Below are 27672 nucleotides of genomic sequence, written 5' to 3'. Positions count from 1 at the left end.
ATCTGCGCTCATGAGAGCACTTCTCTGCTATTCCAAGGACACCCCTGTCTGCCCAGACACTAGATGTGAGTCCCCTACTGCTTGGAGATAAAGGGGATGTAGAGGAACCAGAAATTCAAGAGGATATATTCTTAAACACTAAGCTCAAAAGCCACAGCTCTAGTGAAAAACAGAAAGGCTGAGAGCAGTTTTGGTTACTGTAGCTACAGGATAAAAGACTCTATGACTGAGAGGAAGCAAGAGGGGGGATAACATGGACAGAAATGGAGTGAGATGGAGAGATAACGGCAGTTGCCCTCGCAGGTATCATCCATCACTACTGGCAGCCTAGGAGCCAAGAGCAAGCCTGGTCTGCTCAACCAGTACACCACCCGTCACTCACATTACCCCCATTCACTGGTGAACTGCCCCAGAGGGATACCCACTCACCTATGCCCAATGTGTGTGCCTACCTGGCCCCTTTTTCAGTCCACACCCATACTCCATGTCAAGAGTGCCTCAATCAGTGGGCCAATACATACATACATACACACACACACACACACACACACACACACACACACACACACACGCTGCACTGAGTAGAAAACCAGGCTATGGAGATACCTGGGGTCAGAGAACACATACAACCCTATGTGCTCCCCTAGCATATGCACAAAGTACCTTTCAGACTTCATACAGGGCATCAGTCATTAGAAGAAAGAATGAAAGGCAAATTTTTAAAAATGGTCTCTAAACAAATACAGTAGAAGATTTACTCTGAAGAGTTGACTTTGAGTAATATCAAGATCTTACCTGAAGTAGTTATTATAATGAAATGTCTCTCTGAGTGCATCATTATTATTTATCAAAAGTGTCTGGGGGCTGAGGGAATGGCTCATGCAATAAAGTGCTTGCCATGTAAGAACAAGGGCCTGAGTGTGGATCCTCAGGACACACATAAAAGCTCTGTGCAGTGACACATTCCTGTAATCCCAATACTGGGGAAGTGGAGCCAGGGGGTCCTTAGGACTTACTGGCCAGCTAACCTTGCTAAATTGGTGAACTCCAGGTTCAGTGAGAGACCCTATCTCAGAAAAATAAGGTACAGAGTGATTGAGAAAGACATCTGGTATTGACCTCTGCCCCCTACACACACACATGACTTGTGCACATGTACTCATGCTTGTGTGGGTGCTCATACATAGTAAAAAGCATGCTCCCCCACACACAAAGTGTTTAGTACATGTCACTGAATACTGAGCATCAATAAGGCCAGATAATCCTATGTACAGAATTTGGGCAAAGTTGCTAGGTGAGAGAAAGATGTTGGAAACTTCTTTGCAGAATGTTAAAGTTTCCTTTGGTAAACTGCTTTGAAGTTATCTTGGTCTTTCATGAAGAAAGAAAGCAGAGTTTCACACCCCCATTGCATGTCTGTGGATAGAGCAGAGCAAGATGGTGGCTGAACAAACCTTGAACATGAAGAAACCAAAACAGCAAATGAATGAACCCATACTTTCTCAGAGAAACAGAAGAAATTCAGGGCCCACAGACATGCATGTGGAAGAGCATAAAAACACCTCATGGGGGCTGGAGGGATGGCTTAGCGGTTAAGCGCTTGCCTGTGAAGCCTAAGGACCCCAGTTCAAGGCTCGGTTCCCCAGGTCCCATGTTAGCCAGATGCACAAGCGTGCGCACGCGTCTGGAGTTCGTTTGCAGAGGCTGGAAGCCCTGGCATGCCCATTCTCTTTCTCTCCCTCTACCTGTCTTTCTCTCTGTGTCTGTCGCTCTCAAATAAATAAATAAATAATTAAAAAAAAAAAAACACCTCATGGCCTCCTCACTCTTTTTCCCTAAGAACACTTGATGCTGCAGGCATACTATACCATAAAGCCAAAAAGTCAACAGGGGGACAGGGGTGCTGTCTATGTAGAGGTTACTATGGACTAAGACAGAGACATGATTATAGGCAATTATAATATGGTAGCATTAGTGCTATAATGGAGAAAAAAAAAGCTCCCTGTACTGCACCTCCTCCCCCATTATGGGAACATTCTGCAAAAAGCTTAAAATTGTCAAAGGCTAAGGGTCAAGGATCATTATTGTTAAAAGTATCTCTTTAAAGATTTTCTAATTGATATATAGTAATATATATATTTATGGGGTATAGCTAGCATTCAATGTAAAGGTTGAATGTTTTTCAAGTAAACTGTATACACTGTGTAAAGCTGGCAGTTGGAATATTTGATAATTTTCACATTATACACCCAAAAGGAATTGCAAACCTATGGAGACATTTTGTCTGACTCACAGAATTTTATGGATTTGTGGCTGTTTATAATTATTGGTCAACAACAAAGAAGGCTCCCATATTAAAATTCAGCACTTGTGTTTTGTGCATGTGCACGTGTGTGTTCATGTGTGTGTGAGGGTACGCAGAACAAACCCAGGCATCTTTCCCCTCAGGCACTGTTCGCCTTGTTCTGAGATAAGATCTCTCATCGGCCTGGGGCTTACCAAGGTGACTAGACTGACTCTAGGCCTTGAGGTCCACCTCTCTCCGCCTCTCCAGCGCTCTCCGTGCCCAGTTCTGTGTTCTGTTAACATGGGTTGGATTCAGTTCCTTATGTTTGCAAGGCAATCACTTTACTGACTGAGCCATCTCTCTAGCCCCTAAAATTCAGATGTCTCATTTGTCTTGCGATTCCTTCATTGCAACAATTGACCTGCAGTGAGTATGAAATACCCCTTTAAACAGGGTTTAATTTTCCCGTCTTTGAAGCTCCTTCCTTGTCCTCTTGGCCTGAATGTGTCCATCAAAATTCACATGTTGGAACTCCATTGCCAAGGTGATAAGTCTAAGTGGAGAGTCTGCAGAAGGCAAAGCCTGAGGATGGAGCCCTAGTGGGACCAGTGCCCCTATAGAGGAAGCCTTCTGAGGATGCAATGCCGTTACAGCAAGAAGGCCCTCGTCAGACACCACGTGTGCTGGTACACTGAGGTTGACTTCTCAGCCTCCAGAATAGTGAGCAATAGATTTCTACTATTTATAACATTCCCAGTCTAAGGTATTTTGTTATAGTAATCAAGAGACTAAGACATTCCACCAGCAGGGAGACTATATCAGTCATCATTTATCATCAAGCCTGTGTGAAGAGGAGAGTTTGAAAAAAAAAGTAACATGTTTTGTACATCTAAGTTTTTATCAAAAAGGAAGTTTTATCAAAAAGGAAGGTAGAGCAAGGAAGCCATGCTTCTCCCTTCTCTTTACCCTCATCAGCAGCCCTGGGAAAGCCCCGGATGTCTTTCAATGCTGAAGCCTTAACCTAGATGTTCATGAAGGTCTATGGACAGTTTTTCAGGTGTGTGAGTGTGTGTGTGTGTGTGTGTGTGTGCTGCATGCTTTAGTGCATACATGTGGATGCATACTGAAGCCAGAAGATAACCTCAGGTATTGTTCCTCAGGAATGTTACCCATGTTTTGGAGACATGCTCTGGGAGCCCATCAAGTAGGCTAGCCTGGTGAACCATCAAGCTCCAAGGCTTCATTTGACTCTTCTTCTCAGCCTTGAGATTACAAGTACATGTCACCCTGCATGGCTTTTTTACATGGGTTCTGGGCACTAGGCTATTCCAAGGACACCCCTGTCTGCCCAGGCACTAGATGTGAGTCCCCTACTGCTTGGAGATAAAGGGGATGTAGAGGAACCAGAAATTCAAGAGGATGTTGCTAGGCCCAGGCACACACACTTGTAATGGAAGCACTTCATTGACTGAGCCATTTCCTAGCCCCATATATTTTACTTCAATGAATTCAACATGAAGCACAGTGCTTGACACTTTGTAGAGAAGAAATAACTGCTTTAAGATGAATTCCAAAGGTGTCCAGTGTCGGGACTATGACAGATGCACATCTAATTCAGAGAACTGGGGCAGGCATTAGCATGAATGCAAGTACATGAATGAGGCCCGGCTGAGAGCTGAGAGCAAGGTAGAGGGCCCAATAGGAAGACCTGGTCAGATTTTCTAGAATTTAGCTTGTCCTAAGGGCAACGGGAACTTTCTGAAAGACTTGAGGCAAGGGGTATTGGCTAGACTTGTGATGAGAAAACACTCATCAAGAAGTCAAGGTAAGGACTACCCAGGAAGAAGAGCTGTATAGAAGCTAAGAGGAATCACTGAAGTCCTGGTGACTGTCAGCAGATGCCTCCAATGGGCAGCAGCAGTGGAAATTGTGAATAAGGTGCTTTTAAGTGAAATATTTTTAGAATGGAGTGACTACTTGAAGCTACAGAAAAAAGCAAGCAGGTCAGACTTACATTGAGAATTCTCACATTAAAGGCCCCAAAGATTTGCATTTTGCAAACCTACAGACACATTTTGTCTGGCTCACAGAGTTTTGTGGATCTGTTAGTGTTTTTAAGTATTGGTCAACAAGGAAGGTTTTTGTAGTAAAATTCTGATTTATTTTGTTCATGTGTGTGTGTTTTGTGTGTACATTCACGTGTGTGTAGCTACAAATCTGTGTGCATAAATGTGGAGGCCAGAGAGTTGTTCTCGGGTCTCTTGCCTCTCAGAGGCCATCCAGTACTGCAAGCAAACATGGATACCATGAACCCATAGAATCAAGATGGCTTAGTGGCTTCTTTTGTTTTACAATCCTGTGCTTTTCTGCAGGTTCACTTACTACTATCTCAGTTTTCCAGACAGAATATAGAATGCTCAGTTTGAATTTCAGATCAATTATAAAATAGAAGTATGTTTCATGAGATATTTGTGTATACCAAATCCTTATTTTCAAAGTATAGAAACCCTAGTTTCAGTGCCACACCTTCCTCTACAGTTTTCCACTATTATTCTCATAACCTCAGAGTGAAGGATTTAAGGAAGCATAGCCCTATTATAGGATATGAATATGAAAATACTATTTTAGAGCAATCTTCTTTTGGAAATTCATTGACATCATCACCTAATAATAACCCAATGGTCCACAAGTTTCAGTGTAAAGGAGCTATGGCCATATTTCTACAAAGCCAATGAAGCAAAATCATAGACATAGAAGGAGATAGAGAAGAAAGGAGAAAGTACAATGGTAGAGAAAAGAGAAGAGGCAGAACAACAAAAATCACCCCTGTCCTGAGTCAGGCAGAAGGCACCAGAGTCCTCAAGGAGCCTGACTGTGCACACATTCACAGGCACATACATACATGGATTCCAGAATTATTGATAATATTCTATGCCCTGATCTTCATTTTTTTATATTTCTAAAAGTACCACCTTACGTATGTGCTTTTATTTCAAAATAACATTTTTTTAAAGAAAATGTAAAAGCTGGCAGGCTATTCAAAATGTTAGCAACAAAAGTTTTAGGATTTGTCTTGAAAGTTATGAGAGCAGTTAGCCTCATTAGCATAACACGTAATGAGAGTGGTGGAGGAGGCTATGCCTCTGCTGGACTCTGCCAGAGCTGACATCAACCTGAAGCACTTTTACTTAGGACTAGCACTCACTAATAAAATGCTACTCAAACTAAAATATCTAACACCTGAGAAGAGCCTTAGGAATGCCACCCTGTTTGGTAGAACCTTCACAATATGCTGCCACCAAAGTGGTGACCCAGAAACAGGAAAAAATGAAATGGTCTGTTTCAATTTGCTGGGTTTCCCCCACACACACATGAATTCCAATGGGTGCAAGCCATTCTCTCCAGGGAGGAGGAGGGGGAAGAGGTAATCATGACAAATTATCCTTTTTCCAAGTTATCATCATCTTGCTCTGTCTCTGTCAAATTGTTCCTCAAACACAGCAGTCTGCAAGCCCTGTTCAGCCTTCCCCTCTCCCCCCGTCAAGTGCTATTTATACCTTTTGGATCAAACTAGTACTTTTGCATATCTCAGCCATTTCAGGGGCTGTGTTGATGCACTGCACTGTTTTCAGTCATTTCCATCAGAATTGTTCTTGGTCACGTCCCTGAATATCTTTAAGGACAATGCATTCCATAATCAGCTTCCATCTAAATCTGTCAATAATTATGATAGAAAGGGATAGTCTACATTTCACTCATGAAGGAACAGTTCATTTTTCAAGCCTATGTGTTATTTCCAAATGATCTATAAGCAGCAATACAACCTTGATCCACAACTTGACAGAGAAATGAACATAAGGGTTTGGGGAGAAGGCTCGGCAGATAAGAGCACTCACTGCCCACATAGAAAGGCCAGGCATGGCTATACCAGTGTGGCAACCCCAAGGCTAAGAGGAGCAGACAAAAAGATTGCTGGAGCTCATTGGTCCACCACTCTAACCAAAAATCCCAGCAGGTTCCAGGTTCACTGAGAGATGCTAAGAGAAATAAGGTAGAAGGGTGATAGAGGAAGACACTCAACTTCTTCCTCTGGCCATAACACATGAGCACATGGTGTGTGCACATATACACACTTACATATACCGCATGCACACACACATACGTGCGTGCGCACACACACACATGGGCATTGTAATTCTCCCAAGTCATTATTTCTCTTTAAGAGAGAAAAAAAAAAAAAGACTGTTTTGCATTCTTTTTTTTCATAGCTGTGTGTTGGGTCTTGACTACATTTATTGAAGTGGATGATCACGGAAGAGAAACTCAATATTAAAGGTTGTGAAAAGAAGATAAAAGAAAATAAATAGAAGGAGAAAAGGAAGAACAGCAAAGAAGAGGGGGATGATGGAAGGCGTGGAGTAAAGGAGATGATGTGTCATGTTGGAAAAGTCAGCAGGACGTTGCTGCTCTTCTTCCAGCTGTCCTCTGGATGGAAAGTACATCAGTGTGCCTGCTGGATCAGTATGCATCCCGCCCCAGGAGGGTTTGCTAGCCCCCCTTCCCACTTTCTTTCACTGTGTTTTCTACCTTTGTCTGCAGTCACCATCATCAAATCTTTTCATATCATAATATATAAAATTACTAAATGTAGTTTTACTCAAAACAAGTTATCCAAAGGTTAAAAATGGAAATGATACTTCAACAACACCTAAAATGAATAAGGGATGAGGGAGGGGTGGGAGAGGAAAAATTATTAAGAACTCTAAGGCATTGCTTTCTAATACCAGGCATCTACACATGGAAAATTCAACAAAAGTATTTACTGGAAACTTTTTGGGTTCTAGACAATAAATTAGGCTGTGTTTCACTCATCTTCCCATTTTGGCATAGGACGGTGTCTCACACCCGCTGACATTTCCCTTAACTTTCAAGCGAGGAAAGCAAGGAGCAGTCAGCTTGTTCCTCCACAATCTCACAGGAAAATGAGCTTTTCCATTTAACTTCTTCCCAAAGTGGGAAGTCAGGAGTACAGGACATAGAATCAGAAGATCTGGATGAAGTCGTGCAGATATGGATTAAGTCTCAGTTTCTTAACCTGATTATTAAACAGTAATTAAAAACCTATAAGCATTAAATGATATATGAGCAAATGAAAAGAGTAATTATGTGGCTTTCACCACTAACTGTCCTTCCTTAAGCGAGGTTCGCCTACTACCTCACATTCTTACTAAACTGTGCCATCTACTTCTAAAGGATCAACCTCAGAGATTTCTGCCTACATTCTCCTCAAGTTCTATAGAAGGACAAAATGTAAGTTAAGTGCTTGCCTCCATGATTATAATGCGTCTCAACATCAAAATATATCTGCAACAACACTTGAGTATTTTCCCCACGTTTCCTACCATGAGACAAAGGTAGCTTGAAAAGCAGGGAGGAAGGCAAGAGAGAAACAAATTCACTTGCTTGATATGACTATTAAGTAGTAAACCTACAGAAAGCCTTCTCCAGTTAGCCCTTACTGTAGCAGATGAGCTATGTACTGATAGTGTCCTACTGTAAAGATAAGGAAACTGAGGTGGAAAGCATGAAAGCATTATATGCCCCAAGTCTCATAACAAATAAAATGATAGTATATTATTTCTGGTTAAACTGAGCACAGGGTCTAGAATTGACAGTGGTTGGCATATGAATAAAGTAGAAACCTCCAAGCTTTGTGGGAAATGCAGGGAACAAATGTCCTTTTTCACGGGCAGGATTAAACTCAAGCTCTATAACAGTAGCCACAAGGTTGTCCATGCCCTGGCCTCAGATACACCCTCCAGCTTCATATCTTCCTATATCCTCCCACACTTCAGCCAGTTCTTTTACTAATCTAATATATGCTTCCCATCTCTGAGACAGAGGAAACCTGTCTAGGGGTACAGGGGTTAAGCACTGCTAAGTATTACTAAATGCTATTAAGCACTATTAAATGTTAAGTGTGTTTTAGGTTGTGCTTCCTTTAGATCTTTATAGTAGCACCTTATAATTTTTCCCCATGAATGAGAGATTTCAGGTAGAATACCCACTCAGACCTTTGAATGGCAGCAGATAGACCTTTTTCCTGACAGCCTGGAGTAGGGAACTGTCTGTCAAAAGCAGCCCTTTCTGTGGCATTTGGCTGGAGTTTCCTCCGGGCAGCCTGATTGTTTTGAACATTTTATAATCACTTAGAATGCTCCAGTTACAAGGATCACTACAATGAAAGCCAAACCATTGCTCCAGAAGGCCTTGTCCTCGTCCCAGCTGCTCCTGACAATCTGCACCAGCCTAAGAAGGCCCTGGCCTGGGGAGAAAAGCCTCGGTGAACTTGATAACCCTGCAGCTATTCTCACCCAAGACGGGAGGGAGAGCAGAGCATGCCCTCGGTAACTCAGCAAGAAGACAATGACGGGACTGTGCCTGGTTACTTATGCAAGGCCTGTGATTGGTAGAACTGGAAGGTGTGCAGTGCTCAGCATAAATGCGGCCCTTCATTTGGATGCCACATCCTTCTTACTTGCTATAGACCCAGGCTGTTTGGCTCACTTTGCAAGTTATCTAAGAGACACACTCCTATGTCCTGCCCCTCTGTGTTGGAGCATTATGTCCAAATAAAGAGTTTCTCCCGAATGTTCTTTTCTTTGCCTGCTGCTTATAATTTCTACAATCGGTAGACTACACCAGCAACAGTATATGCTGGCTTGGCAGCAGCAGGAACAAAAGTAGCAGTAAAGGGCTAGAGAAGAGTTACACAAAGTGCCCAGGTGGAAGTGGTTGGAACGAAGCAGAGAGGATGGTGAAAATAGAGTGAAGGGAAAACAAAGGAGATGGCAGCCCAAGTCATGTGAAGAATTCTTGGGAGTTGAATTATGTTATAATCTCAGCACATAAATGGCCAAAGCAAGAAGATGGCAAGCTCAAGTCAGCCTGGGCTGAAGGGCAATACCCTGCCTCAAAAAACAAAACAAAGATTCTGGGAGTTATGGTATTGAACATAGTGTCTAGAAGGAGGTAGTTGCCAACAAATACTCTTTTTTGTTTCTTATTTTTTATTTATTTAGTTGACAGCAACAGAGAGAGAGACAGAGAGAATGTGCACATCAGGGGCTCCAGCCACTGCAAACGAACTCCAGATGCATGCGCCACCTTGTGCATGTGGCTTACGTGGGTACTGGGGTATCGAGCTCTGAGCCAGGGTCCTTAGGCTTCACAGGCAAGTGCTTAACTGCTAAGCCATCTCTCCAGCACCCCCCCACAACAAATACTCTAGACTTAATACATGGATAAGAACAAAACAATGAGGAAAAAGTCACAGTAATTTATAACAGCATATACTATTAGTATTGTAGGTGTTTTCATAGCCTTTATCCTCAAAATATTGTACAAAAGTCAGGTTCTTTGTCAATAAAATTCATATTTTTACTTTCCATCCCAAACTAACAAAATTTCTAGATAATTTTATGTCCATTTATATTATATAAATTCTCTGGTTAAAATATCCATGTTTTCTGTCTCATTTTCCTGTCCATAACAAGCTTCAGTCAGGTCATGTTTTGGCCCACTTTCAGCTCTCTGTGATGCACTTGAGGGCTCATATTCTCCCCTTCTGAACCATTTTGGTGTTGTTTTCCCCTTTCTCCCCAGTAAGCTTCCATAAACTCTCTTGTGGTGACAACTGATGGCAGCTCTTTTTCTTTTCACCTCAGAATTAATCCTCTTGTTCTAAAGCTTTCTGCAACTAGGCAGGAAGAAGTCAAGAATTTTCTGCTGACTTTGAGCAATACAATCATAATATTCCATAACTCTTTTGCTACTATTCTGCTATTTTCTGTGCCATAACACAGTTACTCTCATTTTCTATTCACCAGTTCCTGTCAGGCTGTGCTTGAAGAATGAATGTGGACTCCAGAGGGCTCTTCAGAAGCTGTGGACAGGACAGTGGTTGGTGCTAATATTCACCCAAATTTCTCCAAAAGAAATGTATCCAGTACTCACTGAGCTCCAGCTAGAGTATCGTGTAAACAAAGGGCTCTGTGTCGAGATCTTTAGGAAAAAAGAAAAATGACTGGTATGCCCACTGGAGTTTTTTGTTTTGTTTTAGATTTCTTCCCCCTCAAACTTAATACATGGCCAAGGACAACCTTGATCCTCAGATCCTCCTTCTTCCACCTGCTGAATGTGACAGGTATGTACCTGCATGCCCAGTATAAGCAGGGTGCAGTATTGAACTCAGGGATTTGTGCACTCAAAGCCAGCACTCTAACAACTGGTTTATATGCCCAGCCCTGGGTTTTTGATATTAAAGACTTCCCACATTACTGATTTTTATAATACGGTATCCATCTACTCTTTGTTTTTCTTGTGGGGGGGGCTCTCAACCTTCTTTTCCTCAGCATTCTTCTAGTACAACAATCCTACATTCTAAACTTCAGACTCTACCCTCCTCATCATAAGCCCAACACTGCAAGTCCAGCTCCTCTTCACTACTCTACTTACTTTGACTTGGATGAACACTCATCACCTTAGCGAGCGGTGTCACCTTGTCACTCCTCAACTGTGCTTCTATCTATCTATGAACCTAAAAAAAAGACTAAAACCTCTTTTAGGACACTTCCAATGAATTTGGGTCCTTCCTCCCAAACTAACAGACAACAAGCAAGGAAAGCCTTAGGAAAACATTTGTGGAGAAGATGGCAGAAGTAATAACTTGAGAATTCACAACAGATACCCCTCTTTTCCTATGTCCTTTCTCAAGGCACACTGTCCATAAACTAGTTTCTGAGCAATACCTCACATTCCTTCTCTCTCTTCTGATTTCCAAAGACCTATGCATAAGCTTTTTATTCATCCTAAAGGTAGGGATCTTAAACCTGGAGACCACATGTGAGAAGAGAAAGGAAGAAATATTAAACATGGAATCCACATGTGAAAAGAAGCAGGTAAAAAGCATAAGTCTGGGGTCAGGTAGACACTTGCTCAGTAACAAATTACTTTATCTCTCTGAGCCTCATGTTTTTACATCTATATAAATTTATTTTTATAAAAGGCTACATATTATATATGTGTGTCATAGAATACATAATGTAGACCATGTAATACAACATATAATAGTCAGCTAACTGGCACTAAGAAAAAATTTGTTTTCTAGCTCTTCTTGCTATAACCACATGCTTAATATAAACAAACAAGTTCCCTATGTATGGATTTTGTTCTGTAACCATTGGAGTTGATGTGCTATGAATTATTACCTTTATTTAAATGAGATCTATAAAGAAGACTACTCATCTGTGGCTAAGAGTATGAATATTCCAGAGGATGAAGCTGTCTCAAGAAGAAAGTGGTAACAAGGAAAAGAAAAAAAAAAAAGAATTATGAAGGTGGCTCCTATATAGACAGGAGAAAGAGATCCATCTATATCTCCAGACATAACACCCAGTAGTAGAGATGTCTACAGATATTTTCCTAAATTGGTGATGATAGATGAGTATGACCTCTGTGCAGGAGTGAGTCAACAAGGAAGATGGGCACCCCTATGAAGACCTCAAACTAGCAAAGTGCAACCAAAATGAAGACTTGCAAATCCTCTCTGTGTTCTCTCATTGGTATCTTCAAGCAAGTTTGTGACAAAACTCAGAAAGACAAGTGGAAAGGATTTTATCTATATACTGCCCCAAGTATCGAAGGCAGAAAGAGGTATTGAATGGATAGCATCACATAAATTATGAGGAGGAAGATGAAACTTGGATAGAAAGGTTGGGTTATCTTGATTCATTTACCTTTCCCACTCAAAGAATTCTACTTACTGTGCAAACTTGGAGGTTTCTGAATTCTATTTTTATTATAACTGGGACATTTCCATGTAAGTACTAATCATGCTCAGTGGATCCTTGGGACATTCAGGGAAATTCTTAGTATTCTTCATCCTGATTTACAGAACAAAGTAAAAGCATTTGGAGTGGCTGGACAGAGATGAATAATCAAGTGCTTAGAATAAAACATCAACAAAATCTTGACTCAAACACCCAAACATATACATCCCAACAAACAAAATACATTTCACCCAAGACACCATCCAAGGAAGCCCAAGAAGGTGTCATGGCTCCTCAGGAAAGCTTTGAGCTGCTTAATATGAGCTAAGCCTCCAGCATGCCTTAGCAGGGACATTGCCCCTATCTGTAGTCAGTTCCTTCTCCATCCCTTTAGATGATATCACATGACCCCAATAGTTAACTCAAAATCCCCGCCATGTCATTCCTACATCCTCTCCACATACTCTCACAAAAATAACTTCACAGACAGAATGATTAGCACAGTTTTGGTTCCTCTACTCTCTTTCCTTTATACCAATAACCACCCTACACCCACCTCCCTTGACTTTTTTTTTATTAAGGAGAAACTTTGTATGGACACATCGTGTGTTGGTACCATCATTTCCCTCCTCCCTGCCCCCACTCCACTGAGGGCCCTCCTCAAGGGGATTGCTGGTGTTCACATGGGGTTGTGAGTTGCACTGTGGTGTGTGAGCAATGTCTCTGGACAGTCCCTCCCACCCTATGGCTCTCACAATACTTCTTCCCCCTCTGCCACAAAAATTCCTTGAGCCCTGAAGGAGGTTGTTAAGTGTACTTTAGCTTTGAGCTCTCAGCAGCTTGTAGATTTGTGCTTTGGTACGTTTTGAGTATTCTCCGTGCCTGTCTCCATCACCCTGGCTCAGGCTGTCGGGCTTGCTATGTGAGCAGAACTCTTGCTCAACTTGCCAGTTCCTCTGTGGTTTTACCTGGGCCCTGGCTGATTGTGAGGGGTGGTTCATCTCATGACAGGGAATCAGCTATCTTTTCCTGTCCTGTTGACAGATTTCGGTTGTCTTCAGTTCTTGCTACAACATCCAAAGAAGAGATGCCCCTTCTTCAGCTCCAGATATATTTTCCTTATGGTTAGTGATCTTTTCCTTTACCACTGGTGGTGCTTCCACTTGTGATAGTTCAAATCTTCCGTTTCTCCTGGAGCCTCCCCTCACGATTGGGAAGCATGGGCAGATGTTCTGATTTTAATGTTCTCTCCCATTCCTGTATCTCTGTCTAGCAGCTACTACTGGGCCCTTCTCTGCTTTTCACAACAAAATACACTCAGATGCCACCTAATGAGTGGAACACATTCTTATAAATATATCACGAGTTTCCTCAATGTGTGGATATCATCTTGTATATTTATACACACCAAGATGGTGTAGGTCAATCACACCACATAACCCCTGGATAGTCTTGGGAGATGCAAAAAAAAGAGATACAGGAGGTTACTATGGCTATAATACAGCCTACCACTTGATGATACACTCTATTTTAAAGTACAAGGGGGCTCTCTAAAATACTGATTAAAAGGAAGATAAATGCAGAATTTAGTCAAAACCCAGTACCATAGCAATTTATCATCATCACCAAGTGCCATGTACTATTCATAGTTACATGTGCTATAAACCTTTATATGATGACTGGCATAGTTGGTGTTTCCACAAGCATCACCACAAATACATGAGGAAGGCATTGTGCTATGGCATCATAGGTAACAGAAATTTTTCATTTCCATTGAAACCCAGTGGACCACCATCCCTTATTTGGTATATCATTGACTGAAACTTCAGTATGCGGTGTGTGACTATATCTAGAAAGAGGTGTCTACTTTCACTAAGACTCGATCATCCATTTCTCAATTCAACCCCCTACATATTCTCACTAAAAATACCTGTGACCTCCATATTTAAGCCAATGAATACATTTTCATCTTCACCTGTGAATACCATCACCTGTACTTCCACCAGCAGCACCAGCTCATTTATCTGAAAAACATCTATCTACTCTTAACATTCAGTAGAGGAGTCATTTTCTCAATGACCCTTTTCAGTCTATCTAGGCAAGAGCAACTCGTTCTCCTTCTCAACATCCATAAGGTACCTTATACATACTTCTAGGACAGGTCCTTGGCCTTGAATTGTACTTAACACTGTATATCTCTCTTCTTTGCTGATCAGTAAGTTCCTTTAAAACCCATGTTGGCCAGTGCTGGAAAGTGCTATATGTGTGCTGCTGGGGCATAAAGATCACCAACAGCATAAACAAACAGTGGATCCTGCAAGCTACAAAATAAACCTGTCAGGTAAGATGAACACATAACTGCAATAGTGGTACACAAGATATAAGGATAATCAACTGCTCTCTGACTGGATATGAGGCTTGATCCAGTAGGAGGGAACTCACACGTAGTACTGAGAACCAAGTCAGGATGGCTTATAAGGTTATAGACCCTAGAGGGAAGCGTTCACTGTTCTTGGGCTAAAAGGAGATGTTATTCCTGTCAAAAGCTTTCTAGATATCTATGTTTATGCCCTTTGATCCATACTGCTCTTACTTTTAGCTAAAAAGAGTCTGCCTTTAGAGATGGTACTGACTACCAGGGAGATCCAAGACCAGTCAGTACAAGAAGAAAATATAGCCAACTGCCTAGCACTAGATAAGTCATTTCTACCACACCTGAGAGGGCCCGGGAAACATTAAAGAGTAGTGGTAAAAAAGATTGTATTCATAATATGCAAAGGACTCTATATTAAGAAAATAATCCAAGTTTTACAAATTAGAAAAAGATTTGAATAGTTACTTTGGCAGATATTCAGGTGACAAATGAAAAAATGTTAATCATCATTGGTTATTAGGGAAAGAAAACTTTAAATCACAGTAAGATACCATCATCTACCAGTATGTCTAAGAGTAAAAAGGCTGTAGCAATAAAGTATGGCTGAGGATGTGAATAAAATGTGAAAAGAAGTCTCCTATGCTTCTGTCAAGAATGTAGAAAGGGGGCTAGAGAGATGGCTTAGCCATTCAGTACTTGCGTGTGAAGCCTAAGGACCCCAGTTCAAGGCTCGATTCCCCAAGGACCTACGTTAGCCAGATACACAAGGTGGTGAATGCATTTGGAGATTATTTGTAGTGGCTGGAGGCCCTTGTGTGCCCATTCTCTCTCCCCCCCTCTCTCTCTGCCTTTTCTGTCTCTCTCAAATAAATAAAAACTTTAAAAAATGAGGAATATAGAAAGGCACACTATTTTAGTAAACATGTTGCCAGTTTTGTGAAGTTACATGTGTACCTACTATGTGACCTATTCATTTCACTCTTTATATTTACCCCAAGAAGAATAAAATGCCCACGCAAAGACTTGTTAATAAACAAATAAATGAGTAAGTAAATAGCAGTGCTGCTCTCGCTGCTAGCCTGAGACCCTCCCCAAGAGAAATGACAGTAGACACTGAGGAGACTCAAAACTCATTAAAGCAGAAACTCAGAAGCTGCTGAGAGTGCAACACTAAAGGAGACTTACATACGACCTCCAAGGCTCCGGGAAATCACAGAAGAGGAAGCGGAAAGAATGCCAGAGTCACAGGTGGAGAAGATGCATTCTGAGGGATGGTTACCCCTCCCACACCCTGCCTCAGAGACTGACTGGCGCATCATGACATGACAGTGAATACCTACACCCAACTGAGGAGGACCCTTAGTGGAATCGGGGCAAGGAAGAGGAAACATAAGAGTATAACCCAATGGGATTATGACCAACTTGCAATATCTTTATATGTTAAAGTTCTCGATAACAAGGAAAAGTAGCACCATGTTTTCAGACCTGGCACTGGAAATGTTTTGTAAATTTAACTGAATTCTTTCTGGTCCTTTGTTACTGAAGTAGAAGTTGAAGCAAAAGTTTGTGAAAAATCTTGATAACTAATTTAAACTAGGAGAAAGTCTCTGTATTGTTGTTATTTCTATAGATGTAATCGGTTAGAAAATTCAAACATGAAAATGTTTCCATTGACTCTGAACCTCACCTGCTTTGATTTAAGTTCAAGTATGTACATGTAACATGGTAGCATACTGGTGGTCTGAACCAGGTATTCCCCATAAACATATGTGGTCTGAATGTTTGCCAGCTAGTGACAATTTGGGAAGTGGAGCCCTGCTGGAGGAGGTGTATTGCTAGGGATGGCCCCCGAGGTCCACTAGCCCCTCGCTTGCCACGTTAGCTAGATCACTCTGTTGCTGTTTCCCCCTGCCGTGGCAGAGGTGCTACTCATGCCAGGTTTTCCCTTACCATCATGGAGTTTCCCCTTGATACTGTAAAACCAAAATAAACAATGTCCCTCCCAGAAGCTGTTTCTGGTCAGGTATTAGTGCCAGCAAGGAGAAGGTACTCACAACACACATGAACACTGAAGCTGAGACAAGGGAAAAGCAGGCTGCCTGGGAGGCAAAGTGGTAAGGCTGAGGACTCTAGATCAGAAGAAATGTGGGCTCTGTTCTTGGCTCTGTTCACAACCCACTTGTCTCCGTTCCTGCTTCAGTTTTCCCGTCTGGAAAATAATAGAGCTGAATTAAATCATTATTAGAGGTACTTCTTTCTCTAAATATCTAAAATTCTTTTTCCTGGGGCTTAAAAGATTTGATGAATAGAGTGCAGATGAAGGTTATTGGTTTCAAGAATCTGAGGAACATCAAAGCCAGCCTGTAGGAATATCAGCAAAGAAAGGACACCAAAGTCTTCAAGAACGTTAAGCAAGGATAGAATTCAAGATAATTTCCCTGTCTGTAAACTGGATGAGGAAGGCCATCTAAATTGGCCTACATGATAATAGGGAAGATCTATGCACCTAATGCATATGAAAATGCAATATTCACTACCAAGAACTTTAAAGCTTTTTATAATAAGTTATTAATAATAGTAGTTAACTTGTAGGAAAGAAATACAGTAAAAAATTCTATACTTAAACACTAGAGTTTGGGATATGGCTCAATGATAAAGTATTTGCCTAGCATGTGCAAGGCCCTAAATTCAATGTCCAGCACCACAAATAATAATAACTTATAGTCATTTTCTTCACCTACCACACTCAGAAAAGATCAGCTCTTTTATATTCACCTATAGAAGATAGTATATCTGACTTCTCTCAGAGCCAGGCAGACTCACCATTACATACTCAGAAATAAAACTTTACAAAGGTTACAGTAACATTTGAAATACATCCAAATTACATTAGTAATAATAACAACAGCAGTAGTATTCAAAATACAGTTGGAGTTCATGAACACTTTCATTTTATCAACAATAGCACTGAGTTTCAGAGAAACTGGTGGCCTGCCTACTTATTCTGAGCCCAATATGATGTTATACAAACCAAATTCCCCAAGGAACTAGTAAGAAACTTCCTACACATATATACACATATATTATACATACAAAAGTGATGCATGTGATAAATAAAACTGTAACACCCCATGCTATATAAAGCTCATGAAAATGACTAGTATATGCTTATAAAAATTTCATTGTCCTACATTGGAAAACCTGATGGAGAGACTAGAGAAATTAGCCCCAATCACTCTATAGCATCTGAAAAGTCACTGGATCTAACTTTGCACTTAGGAGATTTGCTCCTATGCAGGAAGAAGATAGGGTTTCATTTTCCAAGGTGAACTGCCTAGTGACAACAGGAAGAATAGGACACACACACAAGAGAAGAGGGAGAAAGAGTGGGGGGGAACAGATCCCAATGCCCTCCAGCCCTAATTGAACAAACACACTGGCAAAACCATCACAAATCAAAGGAAGTGACATTTGCCCTGAAGATGTTTCCTGGGACACTTGGCCTTTTATCTCACCAATACACCAGTTGTAAAATTACAGCATTGATGAAATTCCTAACTCTATAGAGTCAAAAAAAAAAAAAAAAAAAAAAACCTGTGAGAGGGTAGAAACCTGATGGCTACTTTCCTCAGATTGCCAGTGTCTAGGGCTACCAGGTAGCAGGTTGGAGGCTAAGAGAAAGACTCAAAGAAAGTACCTCCCTGACCTGCTCCATGACCAGCAGTGGATTTGAGGGGATTTGCCCTGGGAATTCCATATCTGTTCTGACACATTAATCAAGAAGCTCACTTCTCTATTTCTAAAAACATTACAGTAACATTTTCACCAGAACCTGAGACTCTAATCTCAGTCTCCTCTATCTAATCCATCCCTTCAAACAGTGATATTTGAAACGAAAATCTGACCATGTCACACCTTTTAATAAAGAGCTTTAAAATTTCCAGTAAATCACAGCTGCCTGCAGGATGAAGGGCACACCCCTAAGAGATGATCCTAAAGTTCTGTGTCCTTCAGCCCCATTCTGTGTCTTAACCTCAACTCTGCAATTCAGCCTCCCCAAGTTAAGTTCAGGACAGTCCCATCAGTGACAAATTCTGACATTTCTCCATGCCTGTATTGAAGCCAGGGTTGAAAACATGCTTAAAATGTCCTTTTCTTTTGTCCATTACACAAACTCTTCAAATTCTTCAGAGAGCTGTAGCTTAAATGGCACCTGATCCAGATGTCATCACCCTAACCTTCTGCCCAGTTACTTTTCTAGCCCTGTACTGACCTTTTCCCAGCATTGTCCTCAAAATAGTACAGCTAATTTTCCTCTTGTCTATCACCCCAACTAGACCGTGATTCAAAGATCATGTCTTTTATACACTTAACCATCTCCAGTTTGGAGGATGTCATGGAACACAGAATAAATGTTCATTCAGATTTTTTGGAAGAAAAGCACATGAAGCATTTCTGGAACTCCATAAGTACATTGTAAACCATATTGAGATATGCATTTATAATGTGCCAGAGTAAGCATTATTAAGGCCAGAGGTATCAATAGTAGAACTGGTCAAAATAAGCTCACCCCTTTTCTCCCAAATATTGGCCCATAGACTATCCTTAATTTGTCATAAAAGTTTTACTGGATCACAATAAGATAGAATAAAGTAATAAAGTAAGATTTTTATATGCTCACTGCATAGGTGCAAGTCACAACATATCTTTGTTTAAATAAGATAAGTGGAGTGGTAGTTTTGTTTTGATTTTGTGTATTTGTTTATGCCCTTACTGAGCCATCTGAAAATAAGCAAGTCAATATTGGTCTTTGTACTAGTCAAGGTCTCAGCAGGAAAGAGAATTCACCCCAGATGTTTCCAATAAAGAGGCTTTGATGAAAGGACCACTTACAGTGCTGGGAAGGTTGGGAGAATAAACAAGTGTACTCAGGTGACCCCAAGGGTCCAGGGAAGGAAACCGTGTCATTGGAGTCTGGCGAGAGCCGGAGCCATGGAGAAGGGGCCAGCCAGCAGAAGCCACAGCTTTGAAGGGACGTAACAGCCCCCAACATTCAGCACCAAAGCAAAGAATCTCACCTCTCAATTTTCATGCTCCTGCCAAGGATCCCCACTGGACAAAACCAACTGGAAGCCACCAACCAAGAGAGTCTTGTTCGTTCAGCCCAGGAAAATCAGCTTCTTAGAAACAAAGCAGGTCAGGGACTCAAAGTAGATTCAGAGAGGGAGGAATGAATGAATCGGTAATATAAATCATTTCCCTCCCATCACAGCTTTCAGCTGATTTATGAAAACTAAATCTTTAGATCCAATAGCCTGAGCTAGGGGAAACACAACACTCAATTTCACATTAATTCCATATATTAATTATTTTTCTCACTGCTGTGATAAAATTTCTGAAAAAAAAACAACTTACTGGAGGAAAGGTTTATTTTGGCTGACAGTTTGAGAGTACCTGATACCATCCATCCATCACAGCAGGGAAGCATGACAGCAAAAGCATCAGGTATCTGATTGCTCACTTTCTCCTTTTGTTTATTTCAGGCTCTAAGCCATGGCATAGTACTACCCATAACCATAGTGGGTCTTCCCACCCCAATCAAACCTCCCTGGAAACAAGTTCATATACCCACCTAAAACTTTGCTTCCTAAGTGATTCTAAATCTAATGGAGTTGACAATCAACATAACTGCCACTTCATGTCCTCCTCCCCATCCTCTGGCTCTTATATTCTTTCTGCTCCCTCTTCCACAATGTTTCCTTAAGGCTTGGCAGGCATGACAGAAATGTCTCACTTAGCATTCAACAGTCACTTTTTCTCAGTACTTTGATAAGGTCTGAGTCTCCCTAAGTAGTCTTTGTCAACTTTATAAAGAAGCTTCTCTGACCAAAGGTGAGAGCTATGCTAATCTATGGGCATAAGCATAAATATTTAGAAGTCAATTTAATGGGCACAATATATCCATTGAGGCAAACAACAATACTAGCTTTCCCTCATGACCTCTTATGATCTTCAGCCATAGGCTTTTAACTCAGCTTTCAGAGCCAGGCATGAATGAATTCCTCCTCTAGGAGCTGGTCTCAAATCCAATCAGAAGTCAGTTGGTTACCCCTATAACAGTCATGCCACTATTGCACCAGTGAACACATCTTGCCTGCCTGGCTGGTCCATTGTATAGTTCACAGGATCCACTTTTGGCTAAGACTATTGATGACTTTTCTCTCCCAGCAGCCTGCATAGCACTTTCCAGCACTATGACAGCTAGCCAACAGGGAGAAAGCTTCCAGCACAGCTCACAGAAACTTTCATTACCTGCATAAGACCTACATAGTGTTGGGCCCATCAACATTTATTTATGGATGGTGGAGAACATAATTTTTCTTTTTAAAAATTTTTTTGTTTATTTCTATTTATTTCTTTGAAAGCAACAGAGAGAAGGAGGGAGAGAGAGAGAAAGAGAGAGAGAGAATGGGCATGCCAGGGCTTCCAGCCACTGCAAATGAACTCCAAATGTGTGTGCCCCCTTGTGCATCTGGCTAACATAGGTCCTGGGGAACCGAGCCTCGAACCAGGATCCTTAGGCTTCACAGGCAAGTGCTTAACCGCTAAGCCATCTCTCCAGCTCAAGAACATAATTTTTAAATATTTTTTTTTATTTGTAAGCAGAAAGAGATAGAAAGAAGACAGACAGACAAAATGGGTACACCAGGGCCTCAAACTGCTGCAAACAAACTCCAGCTGCATGTGCCACTTTTTGCATCTGGCTTTATGTGGGTACTGGGGAATTGAACCCAGGTTGTTAGGCTTCGCAGGCAAGTGCCTTAACCACTGAGCAATCTCTCCAACCCAAGGGAAAATAAGTTTTCAAATACTTCAAAATAGAAGAAGGACTAAATGAAAGATGAAGGGATTCTGTGAAAGGAGTCAAGGGAAGGGTGACAAAAGAAGGTAATGGGAAGAGAGAATGATAAACAATATTTATGTGTATGAAAACTATTAATAAAATGTTTTAAAAACTAAAATAAATCTAAAAGATTAATTACCTGTTCTTCCCCATTACTAGCTGTCTAACCTTAATCAGGACCTATAACATCTCAACACTACATGCTCTTCACTTATGAAGTAGGTCAGTTGTGGTGAAAAAGTTAAAGGGCTTATAAACTACAAAGTACTATATTCTGATTTAATCAATACTCTATGCAGGCTCAATGCTAAGCCTTTAACAAATAGCAGTCCAGGCATTTCATCAAGCATGCTTTACCCTTACATAGTGGGCCATAATCTTTTTTGAGGAAGAACAAAAAAATGTTTGAAGGATGAATGTTAACTCATTTTTACTGTCAATGTTATCACAGGGATATATTTCATTCAGTCTGAAGCAAGAAAGTTATGCTAACCTTTCCACTCCATGCTAAAAGAATTTACAATATCTTGTTACTATTAAAATATAACTTAGTTAAAATACAACTAAAAATTACCTTATTTTGTATATTTTATTGATCAAGGAAAATGAGAACCAGAGGCTGACTGTAGACATTGACTATTGTTATTTTTGCTAGTACTTTGTTTTGTCAGCCAAAATTAAGTCCCTGCAATAGCCTAGGGCTAAATAGAACATTATCCTGGGAAAACAACACATTTTATGACATTTCATCAGCTTGTTTTTCTAAACATTCCCAAAAAAGTAGTAATCATGGGCACTATAACTGCTTCCATCAACAACTGATAGTCAATGTGGCCCACTGTCACTCTTTGCCAATTAGCTAATCATGACCACCTACTGATTTGGGCCAATGGAAGTGCAGAAGAGTTGTTTGCTCCAAGCCTGTTCCAGTCACCTTTCCTTGTGTCTGGAGCCTTGATAAAACATGGTCAGAAATATTCACAGATAGTGAATTTCCAATGATGCCTTTAGAGACCACAGGTGGAGGTCAAAAGTCTTTACTTTCAGTTATGCATTGTTTTATAGATATACAAACCTCAAGCAACAATTGGGTAGCAGAAATAAGGTAGGTATTGTAGTCATAAAGAATTCAAACTTTACAGGGTGCCTGTAAGTCACATAAGGTGGCTGAGCCTCAACAAAGCAGGAAACTATGTCTGCCTTACAAGGTTGTTGCAGAAATAAATGAAAGTATATACAGTACTCCTGATCTGGTTCTTAACATATAGCAAGTATTCACCAGATAAGTATAATAATATCATTCAGAATAGACTACAATTTCCCAAACAATAGGAGGTGATTGTGGATGAAGACACTGATAAATGTTAGACTTGGTTTTCTCTTCAGATAAGAATCGATGTTAATCAATGCTCCTCCACTGGATTAGCTAGCTACAGTTTGTCTTCCTAGCATGTGCCACTCTTTCTGGGTATAGCATTTGGCTTTTTAATGAGAAGCACATTTATCCTCCTAGTCCTGCCAAGATCTAGCATGGTTGGCCAGCCATACTTTTACACATGACCTCAGGGACCATGTGATCCAGAAAGACTAATCAGAGTCCTTTTCCAGGATTTTCCAAGTCTTTTCCCAGGTGTCAATGCTGAGCATCCAAGGCTAAAGTCTCTTGGGGAAAACACATCTTAGCAAAAGAAACTGAGACATGGGTGAAGCAGAAGCAGAAGCACATGAGAGAGAGAAGCCTGTGGAAACAGAGTCCATGACTTCGGGCTTCCCCGAGGTCAGCTGTCAGCCCGCTCCTCTGCTCCACAGCTTGCTCGTCGCAGCTGTGCTGTTTCCTTTCTGCCTATGCCAGACAAATTGGTTTCTGCTCTGCCTGGCCATGTTCAATAACAGAGTGAGCTCATCTAACTAACGGACAACACAAATTAAAGCCCACACTTTTATACCTCCCCATGATGTAGAAAGGTCTTTGAGAAAAGGGCTTGGTGGCGTAAAAGGCAGCATTCCCCCTACGTTTAGTCAGTCCTTCGAGAGCCATCATAAGCTGCACTGTGTGCCACATGGGAATCCAGTCAACATTGCCCTTGTCTTCTTAGTTCAGAGGTAAATGTGAAATTTAAAAACAAATATAAAATAATAAGAATGATTAACATAGGGACATGTAGCACAGAACACAACGGGTGTCTTTAAGGTCTGCACAGAAGTTAACCTAAGACTTGAGCAGTTTTCCAAAACAGTCCTTTGTCAAACTCTATATTATAAAAGGTAAGTTTTGTAGTTTGTGTGCATATGTGGGTATGTTTCTTATTTCTAGTCTCTCTTGCAAACTGATCTTATTACACGTAAATTGACTCATAAGCACCTGTCTCTCACCGCACAAGCTCCACCATTTCTGAACTGGTATATATAACCCAAGCTATTGGTTGTTACAGAATTATCTAATTGATATAAAAGTTTGGAAATGCTCACTGTGTGTGTCCGTACTTCTCTTGTCACAAAGTGATACCCAAAGTGCATGGCCCAGTGGTGGCGTGTTCCTACAGGGCAAACTGGGCCAGAGCATCTCAGGTGGCTCACCAAAGCTGAGAGGAGTGCAGCGATGAGGAAAAGAAGTTCCTGTTTGGAGGTAAAGCACAAAATCAGCAGCGGGCAGCACTATGCTGACAGGTTCCAAAAGGAGAGCAAGGTCTTCCTTTCTTGTACCAGCGATACTACATTCTTGAGGAAAGAGGCAGAAATCAGAAATTGGCATACTCAGCAGTTTAAAGACACAATGGGTACAATATCTCGATTATCTGCCCAGCCCTGGCTCTAGCTTTACATGCAAGACATTTCAAGTGTCCTCATGCACCATGCTTTTTGTAACTGAGATTCCAGGCAGGCAATACAAAGGTCTGATGGGAAGCTTATAGGTTTGTGTAGTGAATTCAGCATCTCTAATTACAGAGATGGGTTCATCCATTAGGCTTGGTGGGCTGGTCTTGCTCCCGTGGTCTGTATGGCTAGATCAGCTAAGGCTGCTTGGTCCAGGAGGGCCTCACTCACATGGCTAGTGGATGGGTAGTTTCTGGCAACCAACTGGTTGGCTGCTGACTATAGTAGCAGCAGAGGTGACTCATTATCCAATAAGCAGGCTGGATCTCTGCCACATGACAGCAGCCAGTATCTGGGAAAGTGGAGGCATGCAGGTCTCTTGAGCCCTGGACAGAGCTTGTACACTGCCACCTCATTTAATATGCCAAAGCAAGCCACAAGATCGTCTGATTCCAGGGGTAGAGAAAAGACTCTGGCCCTTCACATATGCCGTCATAGAGTTACAATCCAGCTGGCTTCTAATTCATCCCTTGGGAATTTCTTCTGAATATGCCAGTGTGCCAAGTGTTGAGTGTCAGAATCCACAAAATCCAGTCCCTAAACCATAGAAAATTCCTCAAGCTCTGTTACTCTCCACTGCTTTGCTAGGCAGGACCCACATTTATTTAAAATTCTAACCAATATTAAGTTGAACATCTGTTTTAGTGGGGTGGAAGATAGACTTTGCCAAAAGGATCATAGGAATGTGTAATCTTTATCACATTTCATGAGAGCAACATGAGGACAGGGAAATAGCTCAGTTAGTAAGGGTTTACTACACAAACAGGAGGACCTGAGATAGAGCCCAGTACCCACATAGAGACTGAATATGGCCACATGTGCTTATGATCCTAGCACTGGGAAGGCAGATACAGGAGGAGCCTGGGTTTGCTGGCTAGCTCGTCTAGCCAAGTAATGAGCTCCTCGCTCAATGAATGAGAAAACCTGTCTCAAAACACAAGGTGGAAAGGAATTAAGGAAGATCTGACACTGACTTCTGGCCTCTACATGCACAGGCATCTGCACATATACACACACATCCCCAAACAACATGCATGCACGCATACCACACAAGCAAAACAAATCAAGAATGTATCAATGATAGAATATAAAATTTAATTTGCTCATTTACATATCAATTCAAAAGATGTTGGCTTGATACCTACTAAATCCATACTATACCTAAGGCATTTGGGGTATAAAAAGGTAATTTAGGTGTGCAAAGTGTCCTTAAGGAACTATGACTCCATTGTAAACATTAGAGTGTTTGGTGCCCCAGTTGCCCTAAAAACTACAGCTGTTTCCTTCTTTCTCTTTTCTAATAGTCCATGGGGTTCCTCAAAATTGTGGATCTCATTTTATCTGCGTTTAACACATATTAAGTCCTCAGTTGCTGTTTGCAGAAATACAATTAAGATGCATCTGGAACAAAAGAAAACTATAAACATTTAATATAAAGTCTACTCCTCACAAACAGAATGGCTTGATTTACCAGCACCCTATACTTAATGGCACAAGCACACGTAGAAAGGGCTTAATGAATTTATAAGTCAATAACAAGGGCATCTTTATGCCCCCCTCCCGCCTTTGCAGGCACCAATGGAAAAGGGAAAGAAGATAAACAGTAGACTCCAGCCCCTTTGAAGCTGGGCTATCAACTAAGGATCTTCTAAATCAATTCTCTATAAGAAATGAGGCAGGTGCTCCTCAGAATGCCTCACAAAGATGTGCAGAAAAAGGCTCTGGGGGTGGACACAGGAGACCACTCTACCCTGGAGATGGAAACTGAGCAAAGCAATGAGCCTTGTACCTGTGATGTCAGAAGCCATGGGTAACTTCTCAACCATCTCAACACAGGGCATTTAAAGAGGATCGAAATGCCTTCTCCAGGACACCTGGGGGAGTTTTCATTCCAGGCCTGAAAGTCTCCCTTCCCAGCTCCTCTTCCCTCCCTGACTCTGGGTCTTCTAGGTCAGCCATGATGGCCAAGAAAGAAACAAGAAGCATTGAGGAAAAGCACCTATTGAGTCTGTGCCAGCACTGCAGCCAGGTACGGAGGCGGCCTCACACACACTGAATTTAAGGGTTGAGGATGTCTCAAGATGGAGCCTGACCTCTCTGGGTCTGGCACATAAGGAGGCTCAGTATACCCACTGAGCTGCTTGGGGCCAAGATATGATTGTGCACATGTACCATGGATTCTTAAGAACTGATGTACTGGGGCTGAGGAGATGGGTGACAGTTAAAGGTGCTTGCTTGCAAGCCTGGTGATTGGAGTTGCACCCATGGAATCCACAAAAAAGCCAGATGTGATCTCAGTGCACCCACAGCAATGAGAGGTAGAGCCAAAAAGCCCAAAAGCTCACAGGCCAGACAGAATGGGGGTCACAGCAAGACAACAACTGGAGACCCTGTCACAAAGAAGGTGGCAGAAGTGAATGAACACCTCTTGGCTGTCCTCTGTCCTCCACTCGCCCACTGTGGCATGAGCACACCCATACACACACACACACACACACACACACACACACACGCATGCATGCATGCACGCTCACGCGCGTGCACACACACACAACTTATGTTCCAACTAATCTCATTTTTTATGACCGTCTTAAAAACAAAGACTATTTTCAGAGATGTTTTATAGTAAAAGCAAACAACTAAAATAGCCACTTTAAAAATTGTTAATTGGGGTCAGTAAATATGTGCTATGTTTCTATGGGGGCCATGTGCTGGATGGAAATACTGCACAGAACCCCGCCTCATCTCAGGGCCAACATGCTCTCAGTTGGCAAGAGGGAATAAAAACAGATGATGGAAGAAGGGATTATCACTGAGTCAAAAGGAAATAGAGGAGGTCAGAGAATATAGAAAAGAGGGCTCTTGATGCGTGTAGGGGACCCAGAAAGTCATCTGGGATGTATTGCACATAGAGTTTTTCTACTGAGTAAGAGAAAAGGACACTCCAGTCCAGGAAGTGTTGATGTCCTCATTGTCTTCTGCCCAAGCCCAAGGCTAAGGCCCACGTAGCCTTAGAAAACAGTCCCTGCAATTGCTTTCTCTAGATCCAGGAAGCCTCCACATGCATCTCTGACCTACTTCCTCACATTCTCCCCTTTTCTCCTGTTTTCACTGTGAAGGCAGCTGCCCTTTCAGCACCTTCAGGTGAATGATTCATCCAACGGTTTCCAAACTTTGATTTCATTTTCTGCCCCAGATGCTGCCTCTCTTGTTACCCCTCTACCCTACTCACCATTGCATTCAGATGGATCACTTCCCAGGGCCTCATGCCATGATCCAGGGACCCCCAACCTCCTAGCTGAGTAGGGAACAAGGGAGGCAGTGAGGTATATGGGCAATGAGAAAGTACCCTGTCAAGAGTATTCACTCCGCCCTGGTCTCTAGCACCCATAAATCAGGTAGA

This window comes from Jaculus jaculus, chromosome 1 (genome assembly GCF_020740685.1).
Source record: "Jaculus jaculus isolate mJacJac1 chromosome 1, mJacJac1.mat.Y.cur, whole genome shotgun sequence".
Taxonomy (NCBI): Eukaryota; Metazoa; Chordata; class Mammalia; order Rodentia; family Dipodidae; genus Jaculus; species Jaculus jaculus.
Note: the sequence above shows the minus strand (reverse complement) of the source record.